This window comes from Pyrus communis, chromosome 2 (assembly GCF_963583255.1).
Source record: "Pyrus communis chromosome 2, drPyrComm1.1, whole genome shotgun sequence".
Taxonomy (NCBI): Eukaryota; Viridiplantae; Streptophyta; class Magnoliopsida; order Rosales; family Rosaceae; genus Pyrus; species Pyrus communis.
The window spans coordinates 6,072,510-6,078,509 of record NC_084804.1 but is presented as its reverse complement, the minus strand read 5'-3'; positions in this window follow the sequence as shown (position 1 = coordinate 6,078,509).

Genomic DNA, 6,000 nt, shown 5'->3' with positions numbered 1-6,000 from the left:
AAGGAGTAGGATTCTCTCCCCTCATATTACCATCCCCTTCCATCCCCTTCTCTCACGCTCTTCTTTTTGTCTTATTTTCTATATAAAAAATTCAAAACAAGATGTAGACGTTGGCGAAGCTACAGAGGCGCAAGGAGGGGCTGCCGCCCCTCCGGTCGTCGGAAATCTCCACTGAGAGTGAGGGTTCCGCCCCTCCGATCTTCTAAACCTGCTGGTATTTGGGCTGGTGCGCTGCAATGCTCTGTTGGGTTTTAATGTTTTCAAGGAAGAAGACGACCTAATGTTGTTTAAAAACCAAACGACATCGTCATATGCTATTGTTTATAAAGCTCTGTTCCCTTTAATGAAACGGTGTGGATTGGTGGGTTCCTTTTAGTTTCTTTTTTATTTTTTAATTTATTGATGTGGGCTTCCTTTCCAACCGCATTACCGTTGGTTTAGTTGATTAAACATTCTTGCCCAAAGAAACCAGCCCACCATTTCAATTCTCTTCCCTTTATCTCATTTGTTTAGACTAAAGAGCAACAATTAATAAGTTGATGTTTGTTATTGTTCCTTTTTTATTCTTGCTATTATTTTCAGAATTTAAAATTATTTCATCTTATTTTCTTTTAATCCTTGAGAGATTATGATTTTGAGGACTTGTTTCCCAATGAACAAAAGTTTTGTGAGAATGATATTAATGTTCCTAACATGATGGACTGGCATTTCGTACCCGGAAAATTAAAGCATGAAGCTCCAAGGCTCACAAACTTCAATTACTATCGTGTGGACCTCTATTTTCCTTTATATGCAACTTAAAGAATTGAATGATTGCTTTAATGAGGTAAATATTGAATTGCTTCTTTTGTATGACATGTTTGAACCTGGTGAATAATTATGCATCTTTTGACCAATAAAAAGTAGATCATTTCTCCCAACTTTATCCTCAAGATTTTAATCATGTGCACCTCAGAATCTTCTAATTCAACTTGATAGTTGCATTCATGATTTGAATATGCACTATGAGTTTTCATCATTAAAAGAAATTAGTGATTTTTCAAAGGAATTGGTGAAGACTAGGAGATGTGAAAGCTACAAGTTAGTATATAAGCTTCTTACATTGGCTTGGGTGGAGGGAACGTTTTTTGCTATGAATATTGTCAAAACATCATCGCGTAACAAAATAGGAGATCAATGGTTGAATGATAGTTTGGTTGTTTGCATTAAGAGATATGTTTTTGTTTTTACTAATAATGAGCCTATTATGGAATGTTTTCATGTAACTTGTTTGTATTGATAAATTATGAATGACATTAATATTGTCTGCTATCTAAAAGACTAACTACATTTTTTTGAAACTTTTTACGCTTTTAAATTTTGCCCCTCCCCTCAACATTTCCTAGCTTCGCAACCATTTAAATAGGAGGAGATGGAAGAGGAGAGAGATTAAGACGGGAGAGCATCCTACTCCCTTTAAAAAAGCACAAGAAAAGAACAGGAAGCTCATCACACAGTTTGTTGCTCTCCACATCATTAATTTGATAAATGTTACTGATATGTATGTTGGACTCAATCTTTAAGCCCTGAATAACCACAATATTTCAATAATATCATACTTCCAAGTTGCTTCTATCCAACTTCATTCTAAATAGCAAGTTATAGCAGATTAGCTGGGTGCCATCCTTGAGAGTGTGCAGGTGGGGACTCTCGATTTTTCTTATATTTTCTAATACATGTTTGTGCGGAGGGATTCACATCGCTGTACGTTTCCTACAAAAATGTTCTTGCTACTGGATTTCTCCAATTTGTGTCTTAATTGTGAGGGCACATGAGTATAGCTTACTGAGCCAAATACTCTCAGATGCTTAACTGTTGGTTTTGGAGGCAACGGCTTGTTCAAATACTCTCAAATGAAATTTTCTTGTTCAAAGCTTTATTAGGATCAGAAGCAATTAAGACTCCAACAATATAAGTACTTCCCTGAGGGTATATTTTTGGAGGCAACGGCTGGGTGTACCATGTACGTCGTCTTGGGGCTGAAAAGGGATAATACAAGGAAGTCAAGTTCTTCGTGCAGGACTGAGATGGAGTATTGGTAATAGTGTGTTAGTGCAAGTGAAGGAAGACCCATGGGTGCCTGTGCCGCCTTCTTTTAAACCTTTTTCTCATCATCCGGATATACCTCATAAGTGGAAGAGATAATTGATGTGGAAGCTGGTTGTTGGAGGGAGGAGGTTGTTAAACAGTGTTTTGATCGACAAGATGCCAACATAATTCTTGGGTTACTTATCCTTGAGTCACTATGCATGTGTGGACTGCATAAGATCATTTAGCATTATATTCATCATGAGATTTATATGGTTAAGAGTTGTTATGAATTGGCAGAGCTTGGAAATGAATGATTTGTTCAAACGGCATGGAAAAGGGGGGTCGAGTGGCGCTGAAGAAAGGGTGGTTGTAGTGTGTGTTGAGGGGAAGGAGGCGCAGGTCAAACATCTAAAAAGATGTGAATTTGCAAATGCTTTTTGTTTGCTCATCAATTACATAGATGTGAGGTTTGGTTGGAGGCCACCAGAGATAAGTGTTGTCTTAAGCTTAACTGCAATGGCACATGTTATTCGAAATCAAATACTAAGGTTGGGGTTGGGTGGTGCGTTCATGGCTGGGTTTTTAAGGTAGCAGGTGGCGCTAGTGATTCCCATTGCATGTCTAGTATCATGGCAGAAGCCGAGGCGGTGGAGGAGCCGCTATGTCCAGGTTTGATACCAAGTGCGGAAAAGAGCTTCGAGATGGTGGAGGTTGAGACTGATGCAAAAGCAGTGGTGGATATGATATTATGCGAAGATTACAGAGGTGTCTGTTGGAAGGAATCATTAATGACAATAGAGTGTTAGCTTCCCATTTGAGGTTTGTTGTATTCAACTTCTCTCCCTCTTCCGAGTAACAAGGCAGCACATATTGTGGTTGGTTATATGTTTAAGGAAAAGAGAGAGTGTCAGTGGGGAACGAATATGGCTTTTCAAAATGGGGTTCAACTGTTTCCATTAAAAAAAAAAAAAAAGGGGTGGTTCAATTTCATTTTTAGCGAGAATCGAATCTAAGATGTTTTACTTACAAGTGAAGATGAATACCAATAGGCCGTGGATGACAAGTTCACAACCAATTTACTACCACACCCTCTTAGTGTAAATATTTAATAGGGTTTTATCACAAATAGTCCCTGAAATTGACCATCACCATCAAGATGGTCTGAAATTAAAAATCAATCAATGTAGTCCCTGAAAATAGGTATTGCAAATCAATATGGTCATTCCGTCACAATTCTATTAAAAATTCCGTTAAATGTTGATGTGGCATATAAATAGGCCCTACAAGATTTATGAGTTTTTATCACAAATGGTCCCTAAAAATTGACCAACACCATCAAGATGGTCCTTGAAATTGACCCACACCATTAAGATGATCCTTGAAATTGAAAATTAATCAATATAGTCCTTGAAAATAGGTGTCGCAAATCAATATGATCCTTCCACTATAATTCTATAAAAAAATTTGTTATGTGCTGATGTGGGTTTAATAATTAATTTAAAAAAGTTGTCTAAATACCTTTTTGCACAATGAAATTTTTTTCTTATAGTAGGGCCTCCGAAGAGATATCATTTCCATAAATTCTCAAATGCACAAGGCTTATCCAAGGCCTAAGAGGGGGTGTGGAAATAGTTTTCAACCAACAATAGATGCACATCGGTTATAACCTCATTATCTCAAGGCAGACCTCCACGTTCTTTGCATCACTAGATCACCAAGGTAGCGTCGAACAAGCTCTCCAAGATTAAGGTTGTGAGGATGTTGATGGCATAAATGTTAATGGTGATGTCTCATAAGTCATTGCCAATGGGCCAAGTTGTCACCAAAGGTGATCTCGATCTAGGTTCAATTGGGTGAAGGGTGTCGAAGCGTGTAAATATTGGTGTATTGAGATATTTTTTTAGATAATAGAAAGCGAATAAGGTAGAGAAATGTGCACTGGATCAGAGATGATTGCAGGACTGAGTTTTTGGGTTGTCAAATTTTTTATTTTATTAAATTATTAAGCCTATTTGTAATTTTTTATATTTAATTAGACTTTTGTGACCTATTTATGTGTCACAATAGCACATAACAGAATTTTTGGTAGAATTGTGATGGAAGGACTACATTGATTTGAGATACTTACTTGCGGGACTACATTGATCAATTTTCAATTTCAAGGACAATGTCGCGAGTCAATTTTAGGGACCATTTTGATGTTGTGGGTTAATTTTAAGGAATATTTGTGAGAAAAAACAAAAGACTTATGGGGCCCATTTATGTACCATATCAACACTTAATTGAATTTTTAACAGAATTGTGACGGAATGACCACATTAATTTGCGACACCTATTTTCAGGGACTACATTGATTGATTTTCAATTTTAAGGATCATCATGGTGGTGAAAGTCAATTTTAGAAATCATTTGTAATAAAAACCCTATTTAATATATACAAAAATACAACGACCAAAATGCCGTGTTTATTAAGTATATTAAAATGTTCACAAAAAGAGTAAATTGTAGCAATGATCCCTCAACTAAAAATTCATTACCATTGGTCCCTCAACTCATCAAAACGTGTAGCTATGGTCCCTCAACTAAAAATCCATTACCATTGGTCTGTCAACTTTAATCTAACTGGAGAAATGGTCCCTCAACTTTAACCCAATTAGAGCAATGGTCCCTTAACTTCAATCTAATTGTAGCAATGGTCCTTTCAACATAACTCATTTTGACAAAATTTGACGAAGTTGACGAAAAGGACCTTAACTACACGTTTTGATGAGTTAAGGAACCCCAATTGTTGCAATGGTTATTACAACATAACTTATTTTGGCAAAATTCTAGCGAAGTTGGCGAAAATGACCATAGCTACACATTTTGATGAATTGATGGACCAATAATAATAGATTTTTAGTTGAGGGACCATTGCTCCAATTTGATTAAAATTGAGGGACCATTGCTATAATTTACTCATAATGATAGAAGTTTCCAATCAAAGAGGGTAACCTCGTGTTTATTAAGGGCAATAGAGATTGAATATACTACCAACTGCACGGATGAGGATTCTCTCTCTCCTTCCCTCCCCTCCTATTTGAACAGTTACGGTTTAGCCACATCAACATCTTATATTAATTTTTTTATAGAGACAATAAGACAAAAAAATAATATGTGAGAGGAGGGGAGGGAAGTGGATGAGAATATGGGGGGAGAGAATCCTACTCTTAACTGCACTGCACCCATTTTCTTAACATTTGGAAGTTTCGCCTAGGCAAACTCAAACACTACTTAAGTCGACTGTACATAAACCATTACTTGGAGCAAAGGCATCAGAATCCGAATCCTCGTCGGATTCTCTTTGTGAAGATTTTGGAAATCCGTGAATCATATCCGTTCATTGTACATCATGCGATAAAAAATTATTTTAAATATTTTTATTTAAAATTAAATACAAACAGTATCTAATAAAAATTGCATGTACGATGCACGATAAACGGATATGATTTACAGATCTCCAAGATCCTCACCAAAAGTATCCGAAGAGGATCATGTTGGGAGGCATCCCTTCCCTTTTGATATTTTCGACAAGTCATTTTTTGATCTGTTATTTTGAACAGCTCATCACTGCTATTGAGTTTGCTTTGAAGGAGCAACCAATGTCATCCCACTAGTACAAAAAAGGCTTTGCACGACGCAGGACCTTTGTAGCGCAAAGTCAAAAAACGTCGTGCAAAAATTAGCCCAACGGATGTTCGTCGCGCATTCACCGTTGCGTCAAGTGCGTGAAAGCAGGGTTTGCGCGACGCAGAAGTGATCTACGTTGCGCAAAACCACTTTGCGCGACGAATGTCCTGCGTCGCGCAAAACAACTTTGCGCAACCTAGGTCCTGTGTCGCGCAAAACAACTTTGCGCAACTAAGAACCTGGGTCGCGCAAAGTGGTTTT